Source organism: Oncorhynchus mykiss, chromosome 17, assembly GCF_057628025.1.
Source record: "Oncorhynchus mykiss isolate SJ-2025 chromosome 17, ASM5762802v1, whole genome shotgun sequence".
NCBI lineage: Eukaryota > Metazoa > Chordata > Actinopteri > Salmoniformes > Salmonidae > Oncorhynchus > Oncorhynchus mykiss.
This window is the reverse complement of record NC_143038.1, coordinates 62,124,808-62,151,811: the sequence shown is the minus strand read 5'-3', so window position 1 is coordinate 62,151,811 and position 27,004 is coordinate 62,124,808. Positions and strand designations below refer to the sequence as shown.

At 58.1% G+C, this 27,004-nt stretch overlaps 1 protein-coding gene across 3 annotated transcripts in view; it reads right to left on the bottom strand.

Moving 5' to 3' along the window:
• Positions 1-27,004, bottom strand: part of LOC110494637 (forkhead box protein J3) — a 165,004-nt gene that overhangs the window by 113,168 nt on the left and 24,832 nt on the right. The window contains exon 1 of one of the 3 annotated variants that reach the window (XM_090206221.1): positions 1,282-2,333. The exons of the other annotated variants lie outside the window; for them this stretch is intronic. The gene's annotated coding sequence lies outside the window, so the exon portion shown is untranslated. Of the gene's footprint in view, positions 1-1,281; positions 2,334-27,004 lie in introns of those variants that run through there. 3 annotated transcript variants of the gene reach the window in all.

Sequence of the window (27,004 nt, the reverse complement as noted above, 5' to 3'; positions counted from 1 at the left end):
TTGATACCATCGATCACCACATTCTTTTGGAGAGATTGGAAACCCAAATTGGTCTACACGGACAAGTTCTGGCCTGGTTTAGATCTTATCTGTCGGAAAGATATCAGTTTGTCTCTGTGAATGGTTTGTCCTCTGACAAATCAACTGTAAATTTCGGTGTTCCTCAAGGTTCCGTTTTAGACCACTATTGTTTTCACTATATATTTTACCTCTTGGGGATGTTATTCGAAAACATAATGTTAACTTTCACTGCTATGCGGATGACACACAGCTGTACATTTCAATGAAACATGGTGAAGCCCCAAAATTGCCCTTGCTAGAAGAATGTGTTTCAGACATAAGGAAGTGGATGGCTGCAAACTTTCTACTTTTAAACTCGGACAAAACAGAGATGCTTGTTCTAGGTCCCAAGAAACAAAGAGATCTTCTGTTGAATCTGACAATTAATCTTAAAGGTTGTACAGTCGTCTCAAATAAAACTGTGAAGGACCTCGGCGTTACTCTGGACCCTGATCTCTCTTTTGAAGAACATATCAAGACCATTTCAAGGACAGCTTTTTTCCATCTACGTAACATTGCAAAAATCAGAAACCTTCTGTCCAAAAATGATGCAGAAAAATTAATCCATGCTTTTGTCACTTCTAGGTTAGACTACTGCAATGCTCTACTTTCCGGCTACCCGGATAAAGGACTAAATAAACTTCAGTTGGTGCTAAATACGGCTGCTAGAATCCTGACTAGAACCAAAAAATTTGATCATATTACTCCAGTGCCAGCCTCTCTACACTGGCTTCCTGTCAAAGCAAGGGCTGATTTCAAGGTTTTACTGCTAACCTACAAAGCATTACATGGGCTTGCTCCTACCTATCTCTCTGATTTGGTCCTGCCATACATACCTACACGTACGCTACGGTCACAAGACGCAGGCCTCCTAATTGTCCCTAGAATTTCTAAGCAAACAGCTGGAGGCAGGGCTTTCTCCTATAGAGCTCCATTTTTATGGAACGGTCTGCCTACCCATGTCAGAGACGCAAACTCGGTCTCAACCTTTAAGTCTCTACTGAAGACTCATCTCTTCAGTGGGTCATATGATTGAGTGTAGTCTGGCCCAGGAGTGGGAGGGTGAACGGAAAGGCTCTGGAGCAACAAACCGCCCTTGCTGTCTCTGCCTGGCCGGTTCCCCTCTTTCCACTGGGATTCTCTGCCTCTAACCCTATTACAGGGGCTGAGTCACTGGCTTACTGGGGCTCTCTCATGCCGTCCCTGGAGGGGGTGCGTCACCTGAGTGGGTTGATTCACTGATGTGGTCATCCTGTCTGGGTTGGCGCCCCTCCCCCCCCGGGGTTGTGCCGTGGCGGAGGTCTTTGTGGGCTATACTCAGTCTTGTCTCAGGATGGTAAGTTGGTGGTTGAAGATATCCCTCAAATGGTGTGGGGGCTGTGCTTTGGCAAAGTGGGTGGGGTTATATCCTTCCTGTTTGGCCCTGTCCGGGGGTGTCCTCGGATGGGGCCACAGTGTCTCCTGACCCCTCCTGTCTCAGCCTCCAGTATTTATGCTTCAGTAGTTTTTGTGTCGGGGGGCTAGGGTCAGTTTGTTATATCTGGAGTACTTCTCCTGTCCTATTCGGTGTCCTGGGTGAATCTAAGTGTGCGTTCTCTAATTCTCTCCTTCTCTCTTTCTCTCTCTCGGAGGACCTGAGCCCTAGGACCATGCCCCAGGACTACCTGACATGATGACTCCTTGCTGTCCCCAGTCCACCTGGCCGTGCTGCTGCTCCAGTTTCAACTGTTCTGCCTTATTATTATTCGACCATGCTGGTCATTTATGAACATTTGAACATCTTGGCCATGTTCTGTTATAATCTCCACCCGGCACAGCCAGAATGAGGACTGTCCATCCCACATATGCTCTCTCTAATTCTCTCTTTCTTTCTCTCTCTCGGAGGACCTGATCCCTAGGACCATGCCCCAGGAATACCTGACATGATGACTCCTTGCTGTCCCCAGTACACCTGACTGTGCTGCTGCTCCAGTTTCAACTGTTCTGCCTTATTATTATTCGACCATGCTGGTCATTTATGAACATCTTGACCATGTTCTGTTATAATCTCCACCCGGCACAGCCAGAAGAGGACTGGCCATCCCACATAGCCTGGTTCCTCTCTAGGTTTCCTCCTAGGTTTTGGCCTTTCTAGGGAGTTTTTCCTAGCCACCGTGCTTCTACACCTGCATTGCTTGCTGTTTGGGGTTTTAGGCTGGGTTTCTGTACAGCACTTTGAGATATCAGCTGATGTACGAAGGGCTATATAAATACATTTGATTTGATTTGAACCCCCACTGGGCCATGCAACCCACACACACACCCACACACACTGAGCCATGCAAAACACACACACACACACACACACACTGAGCCATGAAACCCACCCACACACACACTGAGCCATGCAACCCACACACACACGCAACCCACACACACTGAGCCATGCAACCCCACACACACTGAGCCATGCAACCCACACACACACACTGAGCCATGCAACCCACACACACACTGAGCCATGCACACACACACACACTGAGCCATGCAACCCCAAACACGGAGCCATGCAACCCACACTGAGCCATGCAACCCACACACACACTGAGCCATGCAACCCCACACACACCGAGCCATTTAACACCACACAGACACACCGAGCCATGCAACCCCACACACACACCGAGCCATGCAACCCCCCACACACACACCGAGCCATGCAACCCCCCACACATACACACACTGAGCCATGCAACCCCACACACACACACTGAGTCATGCAACACCACACACACTGAGCCATGCAACCCAACACACACACAGAGCCATGCTACCGCAAAAACATACACACTGAGCCATGCAACACTACAAACATAGACACTGAGCCATGCAACCCCACAAACATACACACCGAGCCAGGCAACCCCACACACACACACCGAGCCAGGCAACCCCACACACACACACCGAGCCAGGCAACCCCACACACACACACACACACCGAGCCATGCAACCTCACACACACACACACCGAGCCATGCAACCCCACACACACACACCGAGCCATGCAACCCCACACACACACACACACACCGAGCCATGCAACCCCACACACACACACACCGAGCCATGCAACCCCACACACACACACCGAGCCATGCAACCCCACACACACACACCGAGCCATGCAACCCCACACACACAGAGCCATGCAAACCCACAAACACACACAGAGCCATGCAACCCCACACACACACACACACTGAGCCATGCAACCCCACACACACACACACACACTGAGCCATGCAACACCACACACACACACACACTGAGTCATGCAACCCAACACACACACACTGAGCCATGCAACCCAACACACACACACACTGAGCCATGCAACCCCACACACATTGAGCCATGCAACCGCACAAACTTACACACTGAGCCATGCAACACCACAAACATAGACACTGAGCCATGCAACCCCACAAACATAGACACTGAGCCATGCAACCCCACAAACATACACACTGAGCCATGCAACCCCCACACACACACACACGCAACCCCCACACAGAGCCATGCAACCCCCACACACACACGCAACCCCCACACACACTGAGCCATGCAACCCCCACTGAGCCATGCAACCCCACACACACACACACACCGAGCCATGCAACCCCCCACACACACACACACCGAGCCATGCAACCCCCCACACACACACACACAGAGTCATGCAACACCACACACACACACACACTGAGCCATGCAACCCAACACACACACACTGAGCCATGCAACCCCACACACACTGAGCCATGCAACCGCACAAACATACACACTGAGCCATGCAACACTACACACAGACACTGAGCCATGCAACCCCACAAACATACACACCGAGCCATGCAACCTCACACACACACACACACCGAGCCATGCAACCCCCCCCACACACACACACCGAGCCATGCAACCCCCCCCACACACACACACCAAGCCATGCAACCCCACACACACACACACACCGAGCCATGCAACCCCACACACACACACACACACCGAGCCATGCAACCCCACACACACACACACCGAGCCATGCAACCCCACACACACACACACCGAGCCATGCAACCCCACACACACACACCGAGCCATGCAACCCCACACACACAGAGCCATGCAACCCCACACACACAGAGCCATGCAACCCCACACACACACACACAGAGCCATGCAACCCCACACACACACACACACACTGAGCCATGCAACCCCACACACACACACACACACTGAGCCATGCAACCCCACACACACACACACACACTGAGCCATGCAACCCCACACACACACACACACACACTGAGCCATGCAACACCACACACACACACTGAGTCATGCAACCCAACACACACACACTGAGCCATGCAACCCCACACACATTGAGCCATGCAACCGCACAAACATACACACTGAGCCATGCAACACCACAAACAGACACTGAGCCATGCAACCCCACACACATTGAGCCATGCAACCCCACAAACATACACACTGAGCCATGCAACCCCCACACACACACACAAAACCCCCACACACTGAGCCATGCAACCCCCACACACACACGCAACCCCCACACACACTGAGCCATGCAACCCCCACTGGGCCATGCAACCAACACACACACACCCACACACACTGAGCCATGCAACACACACACACACACTGAGCCATGCAACCCACCCACACACACACACACACTGAGCCATGCAACCCACCCACACACACGTAACCCACACACACTGAGCCATGCAACCCCACACACACTGAGCCATGCAACCCACACACACACTGAGCCATGCAAACCACACACACACTGAGCCATGCAACCCACACACACACTGAGCCATGCAACCCACACACACACACACACCAACACTGAGCCATGCAACCCCACACACACCCACACTGAGCCATGCAACCCCCCACACAAACACACACAGAGCCATGCAACCCCACAAACACACACAGAGCCATGCAACCCCACACACACAGAGCCATGCAACCCCACAAACACACACAGAGCCATGCAACCCCACACACACACACACACACACACACACACACTGAGCCATGCAACCCCACACACACACACACACACTGAGCCATGCAACACCACACACACACACACTGAGCCATGCAACCCAACACACACACACTGAGCCATGCAACCCAACACACACACACTGAGCCATGCAACCGCACAAACATACACACTGAGCCATGCAACACCACAAAAATAGACACTGAGCCATGCAACCCCACAAACATACACACTGAGCCATGCAACCCCCCCACATACACACACGCAACCCCCACACACACACACACGCAACCCCCACACACATAGCCATGCAACCCCCACACACACACGCAACCCCCACACACACACGCAACACCCACACACACTGAGCCATGCAACCCCCACTGAGCCATGCAACCCAACACACACACACACACCGAGCCATGCAACCCCACACAGACACACCGAGCCATGCAACCCCCCACACACACACACACACCGAGCCATGCAACCCCCCACACACACACACACCGAGCCATGCAACCCCCCACACACACAAACACACTGAGTCATGCAACACCACACACACACTGAGCCATGCAACCCAACACACACACACTGAGCCATGCAACCCCACACACACTGAGCCATGCAACCGCACAAACATACACACTGAGCCATGCAACACTACACACAGACACTGAGCCATGCAACCCCCCCCACACACACACACGAGCCATGCAACCCCCCCCACACACACACACCGAGCCATGCAACCCCACACACACACCGAGCCATGCAACCCCACACACACACACCGAGCCATGCAACCCCACACACACACACACACCGAGCCATGCAACCCCACACACACACCGAGCCATGCAACCCCACACACACACACCGAGCCATGCAACCCCACACACACAGAGCCATGCAACCCCACACACACAGAGCCATGCAACCCCACACACACAGAGCCATGCAACCCCACACACACAGAGCCATGCAACCCCACACACACACACACAGAGCCATGCAACCCCACACACACACACACACACACACACACACACACACACTGAGCCATGCAACCCCACACACACACACACACACTGAGCCATGCAACCCCACACACACACACACACACACTGAGCCATGCAACACCACACACACACACACTGAGCCATGCAACCCCACACACATTGAGCCATGCAACCGCACAAACATACACACTGAGCCATGCAACACCACAAACATAGACACTGAGCCATGCAACCCCACAAACATACACACTGAGCCATGCAACCCCCCCACACACACACGCAACCCCCACACACTGAGCCATGCAACACCCACACACACGCAACCCCCACACACACTGAGCCATGCAACCCCCACTGGGCCATGCAACCCACACACACACCCACACACACTGAGCCATGCAACACACACACACACACTGAGCCATGCAACCCACCCACACACACACACTGAGCCATGCAACCCACCCACACACAAACGCAACCCACACACACTGAGCCTTGCAACCCACACACACACTGAGCCATGCAACCCACACACACACTGAGCCATGCAACCCACACACACACTGAGCCATGCAACCCACACACACACACACACACACACCAACACTGAGCCATGCAACCCCACACACACCCACACTGAGCCATGCAACCCCCCACACACACACACACCGAGCCATGCAACCCCCCCCACACACACACACACACTGAGCCATGCAACCCCACACACACACTGAGTCATGCAACACCACACACACACACACACACTGAGCCATGCAACCCAACACACACACACTGAGCCATGCAACCCCACACACACTGAGCCATGCAACCGCACAAACATACACACTGAGCCATGCAACACTACACACATAGACACTGAGCCATACAACCCCACAAACATACACACCGAGCCATGCAACCCCACACACACACACCGAGCCATGCAACCCCCCCACACACACACACACCGAGCCATGCAACCCCACACACACACACCGAGCCAAGCAACCCCACACACACACACCGAGCCATGCAACCCCACACACACACACACCGAGCCATGCAACCCCACACACACACACAGAGCCATGCAACCCCACACACACACACACAGAGCCATGCAACCCCACACACACACACAGAGCCATGCAACCCCACACACACAGAGCCATGCAACCCCACACACACAGAGCCATGCAACCCCACACACACAGAGCCATGCAACCCCACACACACAGAGCCATGCAACCCCACACACACAGAGCCATGCAACCCCACACACACACACACACACACACTGAGCCATGCAACCATACACACACACACACACTGAGTCATGCAACCCAACACACACACACACTGAGCCATGCAACCCAACACACACACACTGAGCCATGCAACCCCACACACATTGAGCCATGCAACCGCAAAAACATACACACTGAGCCATGCAACACCACGAACATAGACACTGAGCCATGCAACACCACAAACATAGACACTGAGTCATGCAACCCCACAAACATACACACTGAGCCATGCAACCCCCACACACACACACACGCAACCCCCACACACTGAGCCATGCAACCCCCACACACACACGCAACCCCCACACACACTGAGCCATGCAACCCCCACTGGGCCATGCAACCCACACACACACCCACACACACTGAGCCATGCAACACACACACACACACACACTGAGCCATGCAACCCACCCACACACACTGAGCCATGCAACCCACCCACACAAACGCAACCCACACACACTGAGCCATGCAACCCCACACACACTGAGCCATGCAACCCACACACACACTGAGCCATGCAACCCCCCACACAAACACACTGAGCCATGCAACCCACACACACACACACACACCGAGCCATACAACCCACAGACACACAAACACACCGAGCCATGCAACACACACACACACCGAGCCATGCAACCCAACCACACACACACACCGAGCCATGCAACCCACACACACCAAGCCATGCAACCCACACACACCAAGCCATGCAACCCACACACACACACACACCGAGCCATGCAGCCCACACACACCGAGCCATGCAACCCACACACACACACACACCGAGCCATGCAACCCCAACACACACACCGAGCCATGACACCCACACACACACCGAGCCATGACACCCACACACACACCGAGCCATGCAACCCACACACACACACACACACCGAGCCATGCAACCCACACACACACACACCGAGCCATGCAACCCACACACACACACACCGAGCCATGCAACCCACACACACACACACCGAGCCATGCAACCCACACACACAGAGTCATGCAACCCCACAAACATACACACTGAGCCATGCAACCCCCACACACACACACACGCAACCCCCACACACTGAGCCATGCAACCCCCACACACACACGCAACCCCCACACACACTGAGCCATGCAACCCCCACTGGGCCATGCAACCCACACACACACCCACACACACTGAGCCATGCAACACACACACACACAAACTGAGCCATGCAACCCACCCACACACACTGAGCCATGCAACCCACCCACACAAACGCAACCCACACACACTGAGCCATGCAACCCCACACACACTGAGCCATGCAACCCACACACACACTGAGCCATGCAACCCACACACACACTGAGCCATGCAACCCACACACACACACCAACACTAAGCAATGCAACACCACACACACCCACACTGAGCCATGTAACCCCACACACACACACAGACTGAGCCATGCAACCCCACACACACACACACTGAGCCATGCAACCCCCCACACACACACACACTGAGCCATGCAACCCCACACACACACACACACTGAGCCATGCAACCCCCCCACACACACACTGAGCCATGCAACCCCACACACACTGAGCCATGCAACCCCACACACACACACACACACTGAGCCATGCAACCCCCCACACACACACACTGAGCCATGCAACCCACACACACACACACACACCGAGCCATACAACCCACAGACACACAAACACACCGAGCCATGCAACCCACACACACACCGAGCATGCAACCCAACCACACACACACACCGAGCCATGCAACCCACACACACACACACCGAGCCATGCAACCCACACACACCAAGCCATGCAACCCACACACACACACCGAGCCATGACACCCACACACACACCGAGCCATGCAACCCACACACACACACCGAGCCATGACACCCACACACACACCGAGCCATGACACCCACACACACACCGAGCCATGCAACCCACACACACCGAGCCATGCAACCCACACACACACACACTGAGCCATGCAACCCACATACACTGAGCCATGCAACCCACACACACTGAGCCATGCAACCCCCCCCCCACACACACACACTGAGCCATGCAACCCACAAACACACACACTGAGCCATGCAACCCACACACACAGCCATGCAACCCACACACACACTGAGCCATGCAACCCACAAACACACACACTGAGCCATGCAACCCACAAACACACACACTGAGCCATGCAACCCACACACACACACTGAGCCATGCAACCCACACACACACACACACACACTGAGCCATGCAACCCCCACACACACACTGAGCCATGCAACCCACACACACACACTGAGCCATGCAACCCACACACACACACTGAGCCATAGAACCCACACACACACTGAACCATGCAACCCACACACACACTGAACCATGCAACCCACACTCACACACACTGAGCCAAGCAACCCACACACACACACTGAGCCATGCAACCCACACACACACTGAGCCATGCAACCCACACACACTGAGCCATGCAACCCACACACACTGAGCCATGCAACCCACACACTGAGCCATGCAACCCACACACACACACTGAGCCATGAAACCCACACACACACTGAGCCATGCAACCCCCACTGAGCCATGCAACCCCCCACACACACATGCAACCCACACACACTGAGCCATGCAACCCACACACACACACACAGAGCCATGCAACACACACACACACACACACACAAAATCAAAGCCATGCAACCCACACACACTGAGCCATGCAAACCCACACACACCGAGCCATGCAACCCACACACACACACACACACACCGAGCCATGCAACCCACACACACACACCGAGCCATGCAACCCACACAGAGAGCCATGCAACCCACACACACCGAGCCATGCAACCCACACACACCGAGCCATGCAACCCACACACACAGAGCCATGCAACCCACACACACACACACCGAGCCATGCAACCCACACACACACACCGAGCCATGCAACCCACACACACCGAGCCATGCAACCCACACACACACACACACCGAGCCATACAACCCACACACACACACACACACACACCGAGCCATGAAACCCACACACACACCGAGCCATGCAACCCACACACACACACACACACCGAGCCATGCAACCCACACACACACCGAGCCATGCAACCCACACACACACACCGAGCCATGACACCCACACACACACACCGAGCCATGACACTTACACACACACACTGAGCCATGACACCCACACACACACACTGAGCCATGACACCCACACACACACACTGAGCCATGACACCCACACACACACACTGAGCCATGACACCCACACACACACCGAGCCATGCAACCCACACACACACACCGAGCCATGACACCCACACACACACCGAGCCATGCAACCCACACACACACACCGAGCCATGCAACCCACAAACACACCCACACACACACTGAGCCATGCAACACACACACCCACACACTGAGCCATGCAACCCCCACACACACGCAACCCACACACACTGAGCCATGCAACCCCAACTGAGCCATGCATCCCCCACTGAGCCATGCAAACCCCACTGAGCCATGCAACCCCTACTGAGCCATGCAACCCCCACTGAGCCATGCAACCCCCACTGAGCAGTGCAACCCCCCCCCCACACACACACGCAACCCACACACACTGAGCCATGCAACCCACACACACACACACACACACAGAGCCATGCAACGCACACACACCGAGCCATGCAACCCACACACACCGAGCCATGCAACCCACACACACACACACACACACCGAGCCATGCAACCCACACACACCGAGCCATGCAACCCACACACACACACACACACACCGAGCCATGCAACCCACACACACACACACACAGAGCCATGCAACCCAACCACACACACACACCGAGCCATGACACCCACACACACACACCGAGCCATGACACCCACACACACACACACCGAGCCATGACACCCACACACACACAACGAGCCATGACACCCACACACACACACCGAGCCATGACACCCACACACACACACCGAGCCATGCAACCCACACACACACACCAAGCCATGCAACCCACACACACACACCGAGCCATGCAACCCACACACACATACCGAGCCATGCAACCCACACACACACCGAGCCATGCAACCCCCACACACACACACACACACACACACACACCGAGCCATGCAACCCACACACACCGAGCCATGCAACCCACACACACTGAGCCATGCAACCCACACACACTGAGCCATGCAACCCCCCCCCCCCCACACACACACACTGAGCCATGCAACCCACACACACACTGAGCCATGCAACCCACACACACACACACATTGAGCCATGCAACCCACACACACACTGAGCCATGCAACCCACACACACACACTGAGCCATGCAACCCATACACACAGAGCCATGCAACCCACACACACAATCCGAGCCATGACACCCACACACACACCGAGCCATGACACCCACACACACACACTGAGCCATGACACCCACACACACACACCGAGCCATGCAACCCACACACACACCGAGCCATGCAACCCCCACTGGGCCATGCAACCCACACATACACACCCACACACACTGAGCCATGCAACACACACACCCACACACTGAGCCGTGCAACCCCCACACACACGCAACCCACACACACTGAGCCATGCAACCCCAACTGAGCCATGCATCCCCCACTGAGCCATGCAAACCCCACTGAGCCATGCAACCCCCACTGAGCCATGCAACCCCCACTGAGCAGTGCAACCCCCCCCACACACACACACACACACACACCGAGCCATGCAACCCACACACACAGAGCCATGCAACCCACACACACACACACACCGAGCCATGCAACCCACACACACCGAGCCATGCAACCCACACACACACACACACACACACACCGAGCCATGCAACCCACACACACACACACAGAGCCATGCAACCCAACCACACACACACACAGAGCCATGCAACCCACACACACACACCGAGCCATGCAACCCACACACACACACACACCGAGCCATGCAACCCCCACACACACCGAGCCATGCAACACACACACACACACTGAGCCATGCAACCCACACACACTGAGCCATGCAACCCACACACACTGAGCCATGCAACCCACACACACTGAGCCATGCAACCCACACACACTGAGCCATGCAACCCACACACACACACACACACTGAGCCATGCAACCCACACACACACACACATTGAGCCATGCAACCCACACACACACACACACATTGAGCCATGCAACCCACACACACACACACACATTGAGCCATGCAACCCACACACACACACATTGAGCCATGCAACCCACACACACACACACACACACTGAGCCATGCAACCCACACACACACACTGAGCCATGCAACCCACACACACACTGAGCCATGCAACCCACACACACACACACTGAACCATGCAACCCACACACACACACAGAGCCAAGCAACCCACACACACACACACACTGAACCATGCAACCCACACACACACACTGAGCCAAGCAACCCACACACACACACACACTGAGCCAAGCAACCCACACACACACACTGAGCCATGCAACCCACACACACACACTGAGCCATGCAACCCACACACACTGAGCCATGCAACCCACACACACTGAGCCATGCAACCCACACACACACACACACACTGAGCCATGCAACCCACACACACACACACACACACTGAGCCATGCAACCCACACACACACACTGAGCCATGCAACCCACACACACACACTGAGCCATGCAACCCACACGCACACACACTGAGCCTTGCAACCCACACACACACACACACACTGAGCCATGAAACCCACACACACACACTGAGCCATGCAACCCCCACTGAGCCATGCAACCCCCCCAGACACACACGCAACCCACACACACTGAGCCATGCAACCCACACACACACACAGAGCCATGCAACACACACACACAAACACCGAGCCATGCAACCCACACACACACACCGAGCCATGCAACCCACACACACACACCGAGCCATGCAACCCCAACACACACACCGAGCCATGCAACCCCAACACACACACACACACCGAGCCATGCAACCCACACACACACACACACACACCGAGCCATGCAACCCACACACACACACCGAGCCATGCAACCACACACACACACACCGAGCCATGCAACCCACACACACATACACACACACACCGAGCCATGCAACCCACACACACACACCGAGCCATGCAACCACACACACACACACCAAGCCATGCAACCCACACACACACACACCGAGCCATGCAACCCACACACACACACACCGAGCCATACAACCCACACACCGAGCCATACAACCCACACACACACACTGAGCAATGCAACCCACACACACACACACACACACACCGAGCCATGCAACCCACACACACACACGCACACACCGAGCCATGCAACCCACACACACACACCGAGCCATGCAACCCACACACACACACACCGAGCCATGCAACCCACACACACACACACCGAGCCATGACACCCACACACACACCGAGCCATGACACCCACACACACAAACTGAGCCATGACACCCACACACACACCGAGCCATGCAACCCACACACACCGAGCCATGCAACCCACACACACACCGACACACACTGAGCCATGCAACCCACCCATACACACACGCACACTGAGCCATGCAACCCCCACACACACGCAACCCACACACACTGAGCCATGCAACCCCACACACGCTGAGCCATGCAACCCCCCCCCCCCCCCACACACACACTGAGCCATGCAACCCCAAACACGGAGCCATGCAACCCACACTGAGCCATGCAACCAACACTGAGCCATGCAACCCACACACACACACTGAGCCATGCAACCCACACACACACACACACACACACTGAGCCATGCAACCCCACACACACACACACACACACTGAGCCATGCAACCCCACACACATACACACTGAGCCATGCAACCCACACACACACACACACTGAGCCATGCAACCCACACACACACACACTGAGACATGCAACCCCCACTGAGCCATGCAACCCCCCCACACTGAGCCATGCAACCCACACACACACAGAGCCATGCAACCCACACACACACAGAGCCATGCAACACACACACACACAGAGCCATGCAACACACACACACACGAGCCATGCAACCCACACACACTGAGCCATGCAAACCCACACACACCGAGCCATGCAACCGACACACACACACACACCGAGCCATGCAACCCACACACACACACACACCGAGCCATGCAACCCACACACACACACACACACACACACACACCGAGCCATGCAACCCACACACACACACACCGAGCCATGCAACCCACACACACACACACCGAGCCATGCAACCAACACACACACACACACACCGAGCCATGCAACCCACACACACACACACCGAGCCACGCAACCCACACACACACACACACACACACACACACACACACACCTAGCCACGCAACCCACACACACACACTGAGCCACGCAACCCCACACACACACACTGAGCCATGTACCCCACAAACACACACTGAGCCATGCAAACCCACACACACACACTGAGCCATGCAACCCCACAAACACACTGAGCAACGCAACCCCCCCCCCACACAAACACACTGAGCCATGCAACCCCCCCCACATACTGAGCCATGCAACCCCCCCACATACTGAGCCATGCAACCCCCCCCACAACACACACACTGAGCCATGCAACCCCCCCACACTGAGCCATGCAAGCCCCCCCACACACACACACTGAGCCATGCAACTCCCCACACAAACACACTGAGCCATGCAACCCCCCCCACACAAACACACTGAGCCATGCAACCCCCCCACACAAACACTGAGCCATGCAACCCCCCCACATACTGAGCCATGCAACCCCCCCCGAACACACACACACACTGAGCCATGCAACCCCAACACACACACACACCGAGCCATGCAACCCCAACACACACACACACACCGAGCCATGCAACCCCCCCCACACAAACACTGAGCCATGCAACCCCCCCCCCCACAAAAACACACACTGAGCCATGCAACCCCCCCCCACACACACACACACACCGAGCCATGCAACCCCAACACACACACACACCGAGCCATGCAACCCCAACACACACACACACACACACCGAGCCATGCAACCCCAACACACACACACACACACCGAGCCATGCAACCCCAACACACACACACACCGAGCCATGCAACCCAAACACACACACAATGAGCCATGCAACCCCCACATACACACACAGAGCCATGCAACCCCCCCCCACACACACACACTGAGCCATGCAACCCCCCCCCCCACACACACACACACACTGAGCCTTGCAACCCCCCCACACACTGAGCCATGCAACCCCCCCCCCCCACACACTGAGCCATGCAACCCCCCCACACCCACACACACACTGAGCCATGCAACCCCCCCACACACTGAGCCATAAAACCCCCCCCCCACACACACACACAGAGCCATGCAACCCCCCCCCACACACACACATAGAGACATGCAACCCCCCCACACACACACACTGAGCCATGCAACCCCCCACCCCACACACACACTGAGCCATGCAACCCCCCCACACACACACACAGAGACATGCAACCCCCCCACACTGAGCCATGACCCCCCCCCACACACACACACACTGAGCCATGCAACCCCCCACCCCACACACACACTGAGCCATGCTACCCACACACTGAGCCATGCTACCCACACACTGAGCAATGCAATCCACACACTGAGCCATGCAACCCCCCCCCCCCACACACACAGAGCCATGCTACCCACACACGGAGCCATGCAACCCACACACACACACTGAGCCATGCAACCCCCCCACACACACACACTGAGCCATGCAACCCCCCCCCACACGCACTGAGCCATGCAACCCCCCCACACACACTGAGCCATGCAACCCCCCCACACACTGAGCCATGCAACCCCCCCAAACACACACACACACTGAGCCATGCAACCTCCCCACACACTGAGCCATGCAAACCCCCCCCACACACACACTGAGCCATGCAACCCCCCCCACACACTGAGCCATGCAACACCCCCCCACACACACACTGAGCCATGCAACCCCCCCCACACACTGAGCCATGCAACACCCCCCCCCACACTGAGCCATGCAACACCCCCCCCCCCCACACACACACACACTGAGCCATGCAATCCCCCCCCACACACACACACACACTGAGCCATGCAACCCCCCCCCACACACACAGAGCCATGCAACCCCCCCACACACACACACACTGAGCCATGAAACCCCCCCCCACTGAGCAATGCAACCCACACTGAGCCATGCAACGCCAACACGCACTGAGCCATGCAACCCCCACACACACTGAGCCATGCAACCCCCACACACACTGAGCCATGCAACCCCCCACAAACACACACCGAGCCATGCAACCCCCCCACAAACACTGAGCCATGCTACCCACACACTGAGCCATGCAACCCCCCCACACACACACTGAGCCATGCAACCCCCCCACACACACACACTGAGCCATGCAACCCCCCCACACCCACACTGAGCCATGCAACCCCCCCCCCCCCCACACACACACACTGAGCCATGCAACCCCCCCCACACTGAGCCATGCAACCCCCCACACACACACACACAGAGCCATGCAACCCCCCAACAAACACTGAGCCATGCTACCCACACACTGAGCCATGCTACCCACACACTGAGCCATAAAACCCACACACTGAGCCATGCAACCCAAACACTGAGCCATGCAACCCCCCCACACACACACGCTGAGCCATGCAACCCCCCCCCCCACGCACACACTAAGCCATGCAACCCCCCCACACGCACACACTGAGCCATGCAACCCCCCCCACACACTGAGCCATGCAACCCCCCCCCACACACACACACTGAGCCATGCAACCCCCCCACACACTGAGCCATGCAACCTCCCCACACACTGAGCCATGCAACCCCCCCACACACTGAGCCATGCAACCCCCCCCACACACTGAGCCATGCAACCCCCCCCACACACTGAGCCATGCAACCCCCCCCCACACACTGAGCCATGCAACCCCCCCCCCACACACTGAGCCATGCAACCCCCCCACACAGACAGAGCCATGCAACCCCCACACACAAACACACACTGAGCAATGAAACCACCCCCCCCACACACACACACACACTGAGCAATGCAACCCACACTGAGCCATGCAACGCCCACACACACTGAGCCATGCAACCCCCACACACACTGAGCCATGCAACCCCCACACACACTGAGCCATGCAACCCCCACACACACACTGAGCCATGCAACCCCCCACAAACACACACCGAGCCATGCAACCCCACCACAAACACACACCGAGCCATGCAACCCCCCCACAAACACTGAGCCATGCTACCCACACACTGAGCCATGCAACCCCCCCACACACACACACTCACTGAGCCATACAAACCCCCCCCACACACACACACTGAGCCATGCAACCCCCCCCCCCACACACACTGCGCAATGCACCCCCCCACTGAGCCATGCAACCCCCCCACACACACACTGAACAATGCACCCCCCCACTGAGCCATGCAACCCACACACTGAGCCATTCACCCCCCCCCCCCACACACACACACACTGAGCCATGCAACCCCCCCACACACACACACACACAGAGCCATGCAACCCCCCCCCCACCACACACACTGAGCCATGCAACCCCCCCACCAAACACACTGAGCCATGCAACCCCCCCCCCCCACACACACTGGGCCATGCAACCCCCCCACACACTGAGCCATGCAACCCCCCCACACACTGAGCCATGCAACCCCCCCACACACTGAGCCATGCAACCCCCCCACACACTGAGCCATGCAACCCCCCCCACACACACACTGAGCCATGCAACCCCCCCACACACTGAGCCATGCAACCTCCCCACACACTGAGCCATTCAACCCCCCCACACACTGAGCCATGCAACCCCCCCCCCCCCACACACTGAGCCATGCAAACCCCCCCCACACACTGAGCCATGCAACCCCCCCCCCCACACACTGAGCCATGCAACCCCCCCACACAGACAGAGCCATGCAACCCCCACACACAAACACACACTGAGCCATGAAACCACCCCCCCACACACACACACTGAGCAATGCAACCCACACTGAGCCATGCAACGCCCACACACACTGAGTCATGCAACCCCCACACACACTGAGCCATGCAACCCCCACACACACTGAGCCATGCAACCCCCACACACACACTGAGCCATGCAACCCCCCACAAACACACACCGAGCCATGCAACCCCCCCACAAACACACACCGAGCCATGCAACCCCCCCACAAACACTGAGCCATGCAACCCCCCCACAAACACTGAGCCATGCTACCCACACACTGAGCCATGCAACCCCCCCACACACACACTCACTGAGCCATACAAACCCCCCCCCCCCACACACACACTGAGCCATGCAACCCCCCCCACACACACTGCGCAATGCACCCCCCCACTGAGCCATGCAACCCCCCCCCCCCCCCCCCCACACACTGAGCCATGCAACCCCCCCCCACACACACACACACTGAGCCATGCAACCCCCCCCACACACACTGAGCCATGAAACCCCCCCCACACACTGAGCCATGCAACCCCCCCACACACACACTGAGCCATGCAACCCCCCCACAAACACTGAGCCATGCAACCCACACACTGAGCCATGCAACCCACACACTGAGCCATGCAACCCACACACTGAGCCATGCAACCCCCCCCACACACACACTGAGCCATGCAACACCCCCAACACGCACACACTGAGCCATGCAACCCCCCCCCCCCCCCGCACACACTGAGCCATGCAACCCCCCCCCCCGCACACGCACACACTGAGCCATGCAACCCCCGCACACGCACCCCGCACACGCACACACTGAGCCATGCAACCCCCCCACACGCACACACAGAGCCATGCAACCCCCCCCCCCCCACACGCACACACAGAGCCATGCAACCCCCCCACCACACACACTGGGCCATGCAACCCCCCCACACACTGAGCCATGCAACCCCCCCACACACTGAGCCATGCAACCCCCCCACACACTGAGCCATGCAACCCCCCCACACACTGAGCCATGCAACCCCCCCACACACTGAGCCATGCAACCCCCCCCACACACACACACACACACACTGAGCCATGCAACCCCCCCCCCCACACACACACACAGCCATGCAACCCCCCCACACACTGAGCCATGCAACCCACACTGAGCCATGCAACCCCAACACACACACACACACCGAGCCATGCAACCCCAACACACACACACACCGAGCCATGCAACCCAAACACACACACAATGAGCCATGCAACCCCCACATACACACACAGAGCCATGCAACCCCCCCCCCCACACACACACACTGAGCCTTGCAACCCCCCCACACACTGAGCCATGCAACCCCCCCCACACACTGAGCCATGCAACCCCCCCACACCCACACACACACTGAGCCATGCAACCCCCCCACACACTGAGCCATGCAACCCCCCACACACACATACACAGAGCCATGCAACCCCCCCCACACACACACATAGAGACATGCAACCCCCCCACACTGAGCCATGACACCCCCCCCCCCACACACACACACTGAGCCATGCAACCCCCCACCCCACACACACACACACACACTGAGCCATGCAACCCCCCACCCCACACACACACTGAGCCATGCTACCCACACACTGAGCCATGCTACCCACACACTGAGCAATGCAATCCACACACTGAGCCATGCAACCCCCCCCCCCCCCACACACACAGAGCCATGCTACCCACACACGGAGCCATGCAACCCACACACACACACTGAGCCATGCAACCCCCCCACACACACACACTGAGCCATGCAACCCCACCCCCACACGCACACACACTGAGCCATGCAACCCCCCCACACACACTGAGCCATGCAACCCCCCCACACACTGAGCCATGCAACCCCCCCAAACACACACACACACTGAGCCATGCAACCTCCCCACACACTGAGCCATGCAAACCCCCCCCCACACACACACTGAGCCATGCAACCCCCCCCCCCCCCCACACACTGAGCCATGCAACACCCCCCCCCCCCCACACACACTGAGCCATGCAACCCCCCCCCACACACTGAGCCATGCAACACCCCCCCCCCACACACACACACACTGAGCCATGCAATCCCCCCCCCCACACACACACTGAGCCATGCAACCCCCCCCCCACACACACAGAGCCATGCAACCCCCCCACACACACACACACTGAGCCATGAAACCCCCCCCCCCCCCACTGAGCAATGCAACCCACACTGAGCCATGCAACCCCCCCAAACCCACACTGAGCCATGCAACCCCCCCCCCCACACACACACACTGAGCCATGCAACCCCCCCCACACTGAGCCATGCAACCCCCCACACACACACACACTGAGCCATGCTACCCACACACTGAGCCATGCTACCCACACACTGAGCCATAAAACCCACAAACTGAGCCATGCAACCCAAACACTGAGCCATGCAACCCCCCCACACACACACGCTGAGCCATGCAACCCCCCCCCCCCCACACACTGAGCCATGCAACCCCCCCCCCCCCCCACGCACACACTAAGCCATGCAACCCCCCCACACGCACACACTGAGCCATGCAACCCCCCCCACACACTGGGCCATGCAACCCCCCCCACACACTGGGCCATGCAACCCCCCCACACACTGAGCCATGCAACCCCCCCACACACTGAGCCATGCAACCCCCCCACACACTGAGCCATGCAACCCCCCCCACACACACACTGAGCCATGCAACCCCCCCACACACTGAGCCATGCAACCTCCCCACACACTGAGCCATGCAACCCCCCCACACACTGAGCCATGCAACCCCCCCCCCCCACACACTGAGCCATGCAACCCCCCCACACACACACACACTGAGCCATGAAACCACCCCCCCCCCCCCCCCACACACACACACTGAGCAATGCAACCCACACTGAGCCATGCAACGCCCACACACACTGAGCCATGCAACCCCCACACACACTGAGCCATGCAACCCCCACACACACACTGAGCCATACAACCCCCCACAAACACACACCGAGCCATGCAACCCCCCCACAAACACACACCGAGCCATGCAACCCCCCCACAAACACTGAGCCATGCTACCCACACACTGAGCCATGCAACCCCCCCACACACACACACTCACTGAGCCATACAAACCCCCCCCCCCACACACACACTGAGCCATGCAACCCCCCCCCACACACACTGCGCAATGCACCCCCCCACTGAGCAATGCAACCCCCCCACACACACACTGAGCAATGCACCCCCCCACTGAGCCATGCAACCCACACACTGAGCCATGCACCCCCCCCCCCCACACACACATGTGAGCCATGCAACCCCCCCCCCCACCACACACACTGAGCCATGCAACCCCCCCACCAAACACACTGAGCCATGCAACCCCCCCCACACACTGGGCCATGCAACCCCCCCACACACTGAGCCATGCAACCCCCCCACACACTGAGCCATGCAACCCCCCCACACACTGAGCCATGCAACCCCCCCCACACACACACTGAGCCATGCAACCCCCCCACACACTGAGCCATGCAACCTCCCCACACAATGAGCCATGCAACCCCCCCACACACTGAGCCATGCAACCCCCCCCCCCCACACACTGAGCCATGCAACCCCCCCCCCCCCACACACTGAGCCATGCAACCCCCCCCCCCACACACTGAGCCATGCAACCCCCCCCCCCACACACTGAGCCATGCAACCCCCCCACACAGACAGAGCCATGAAACCACCCCCCCCCACACACACACACACACACACACACTGAGCAATGCAACCCACACTGAGCCATGCAACGCCCACACACACTGAGTCATGCAACCCCCACACACACTGAGCCATGCAACCCCCACACACACTGAGCCATGCAACCCCCACACACACACTGAGCCATGCAACCCCCCACAAACACACACCGAGCCATGCAACCCCCCCACAAACACACACCGAGCCATGCAACCCCCCCACAAACACTGAGCCATGCAACCCCCCCACAAACACTGAGCCATGCTACCCCCCCACAAACACTGAGCCATGCTACCCACACACTGAGCCATGCAACCCCCCCACACACACACTCACTGAGCCATACAAACCCCCCCCCACACACACACACTGAGCCATGCAACCCCCCCCCACACACACTGCGCAATGCACCCCCCCACTGAGCCATGCAACCCCCCCCCACACACACACACACTGAGCCATGCAACCCCCCCCACACACACACACACTGAGCCATGCAACCCCCCCCCCACACACACACTGAGCCATGCAACCCCCCCACACACACACTGAGCCATGCAACCCCCCCACAAACACTGAGCCATGCTACCCACACACTGAGCCATGCAACCCACACACTGAGCCATGCAACCCACACACTGAGCCATGCAACCCCCCCCACACACACACTGAGCCATGCAACACCCCCAACACGCACACACTGAGCCATGCAACCCCCCCCCCCCCCCCCCCGCACACACTGAGCCATGCAACCCCCCCCCCGCACACACTGAGCCATGCAACCCCGGCACACACACACACTGAGCCATGCAACCCCCCCACACGCACACACAGAGCCATGCAACCCCCCCACACGCACACACAGAGCCATGCAACCCCCCCACACGCACACACAGAGCCATGCAACCCCCCCACACGCACACACAGAGCCATGCAACCCCCCCACCACACACACTGGGCCATGCAACCCCCCCACACACTGAGCCATGCAACCCCCCCACACACTGAGCCATGCAACCCCCCCACACACTGAGCCATGCAACCCCCCCACACACTGAGCCATGCAACCCCCCCCACACACACACACTGAGCCATGCAACCCCCCCCCCCCCCCAAACACACACACAGCCATGCAACCCCCCCACACACTGAGCCATGCAACCACCCCACACACTGAGCCATGCAACCCCCCCCCCACACACTGAGCCATGCAACCCCCCCCCACACACTGAGCCATGCAACCCCCCCCCCCCCCACACACTGAGCCATGGAACCCCCCCCACACACACTGAGCCATGCAATCCCCCCCCCCCCACACAGACAGAGCCATGCAACCCCCCCACACACACACACACACACACACACACACACACTGAGCCATGAAACCACCCCCCACACACACACACTGAGCAATGCAACCCACACTGAGCCATGCAATGCCCACACACACTGAGCCATGCAACCCCCCCACCACACACACTGAGCCATGCAACCCCCCCACACACTGGGCCATGCAACCCCCCCACACACTGAGCCATGCAACCCCCCCACACACTGAGCCATGCAACCCCCCCCCCCCCCCCACACACACACACACACACTGAGCCATGCAACCCCCCCACACACTGAGCCATGCAACCTCCCCACACACTGAGCCATGCAACCCACCCCCCCACACACTGAGCCATGCAACCCACCCCCCCACACACTGAGCCATGCAACCCACCCCCCCACACACTGAGCCATGCAACCCACCCCCCCACACACTGAGCCATGCAACCCCCCCCCACACACTGAGACATGCAACCCCCCCCACACACACTGAGCCATGAAACCACCCCCCACACACACACTGAGCAATGCAACCCACACTGAGCCATGCAACGCCCACACACACTGAGCCATGCAACCCCCACACACGCTGAGCCATGCAACCCCCCACAAACACACACCGAGCCATGCAACCCCCCCACAAACACTGAGCCATGCTACCCACACACTGAGCCATGCAACCCCCCACACACACTCACTGAGCCATGCAACCCCCCCCCCACACACACACACACACACTGGGCCATGCAACCCCCCCCACACACACTGAGCCATGCAACCCCCCACACACACTGAGCAATGCAACCCCCCCACTGAGCCATGCAACCCACACACTGAGCCATGCACCCCCCCCCCCACACACACTGAGCCATGCAACCCCCCCACACACACTGAGCCATGCAACCCCCCCCACACACACACACACTGAGCCATGCAACCCCCCCACACACACACACTGAGCCATGCAACCCCCCACACACACTGAGCCATGCAAACCCCCCACACACACACACACTCACTGAGCCATGCAACCCCCCCACACACACACACACACTGAGACATGCAACCCCCCCACACACACACTGAGACATGCAACCCCCCCACACACACACTGAGACATGCAACCCCCCCCACACACACACTGAGCCATGCAACCCCCCCCACACACACACTCACTGAGCCATACAAACCCCCCCACACACACACACACTGAGCCATGCAACCCCCCCCCCCACACACACAGATCCATGCAACCCCAACACACACACACACTGAGCCATGCAACCCCCCCCACACACACACACTGAGCCATGCAAACCCCCCCCACACACACACACTGAGACATGCAACCCCCCCCCACACACACACTGAGACATGCAACCCCCCCCCACACACACACACACACACACTGAGCCATGCAACCCCCCCACACACACACACACACTGAGCCATGCAACCCCCCCACACACACACACACTGGGCCATTCAACCCCCCCCCACACACACTGAGCCATGCAACCCCCCCCACACACACTGAGCCATGCAACCCCCCCACACACACACACTGGGCCATGCAACCCCCACACACACACACACACACACACACTGAGCCATGCAACCCCCACACACACACTGAGCCATGCAACCCCCCCCCACACACACAGGGCCATGCAACCCCCACACACACACTGAGCCATGCAACCCCCCCCCACACACACACAGGGCCATGCAACCCCCACCACACACACTGAGCCATGCAACCCCCCCACACACACACACACAGAGCCAGGCAACCCCCCCCCCCCCCCCACACACACACACACAGACACACACTGGGCCATGCAACCCCCCCACACACACACACACTGAGCCAAGCAACCCCCCCCCCACACACACTCACTGAGACATGCAACCCCCACACACACACACATACACACTGAGCCATGCAACCCCCCCCACACACACTGAGCCATGCAACCCCCCCACAAGCACACACACTGAGCCATGCAACCCCCCCCACACACACACACTGAGCCATGCAACCCCCCCCACACACACACACTGAGCCATGCAACCCCCCCACACAGACACACTGAGCCATGCAACCCCCCCACACAGACACACTGAGCCATGCAACCCCCCCCACACACACACACTGAGCCATGCAACCCCCCCCCCCACACACACACACACTGAGCCATGCAACCCCCCACACACACACACACACAGAGCCATGCAACCCCCCACACACACACACACACAGAGCCATGCAACCCCCCCCCACACACACACACAGAGCCATGCAACCCCCCCCACACACACACTGAGCCATGCAACCCCCCCACACACAAACTGAGCCATGCAACCCCCCCACACACACACACACACACACACACACACACTGAGCCATGGAACCCCCCCACACACACACACTGAGCCATGCAACCCCCCCCCACACACACTGAGCCATGCAACCCCCCCCCCCCCCACACACACACACACCAAGCCATTCAACCCCCCCACAAACACACACCGAGCCATGCACCCACGCACACACCGAGCCATGCAACCCCAACACACACAGATCCATGCAACCCCAACACACACAGATCCATGCAACCCCAACACACACAGATCCATGCAACCCCAACACACACACAGATCCATGCATCCCCAACACACACACACAGATCCATGCAACCCCAACACACACACACAGATCCATGCAACCCCAACACACACACACACACACACACACACTGAGCCATGCAACCCCCCCACACACACTGAGCCATGCAACCCCCCCCCCCCAACACACACACACACTGAGCCATGCAACCCCCACACACACACACTGAGCCATGCAACCCCCCCACACACACACACACACTGAGCCATGCAACCCCCCCACACACACACTGAGCCATGCAACCCCCCCCCCCACACACACACACACTGAGCCATGCAACCCCCCACACACACACACACTGAGCCATGCAAACCCCCCACACACACACACACTGAGCCATGCAACCCC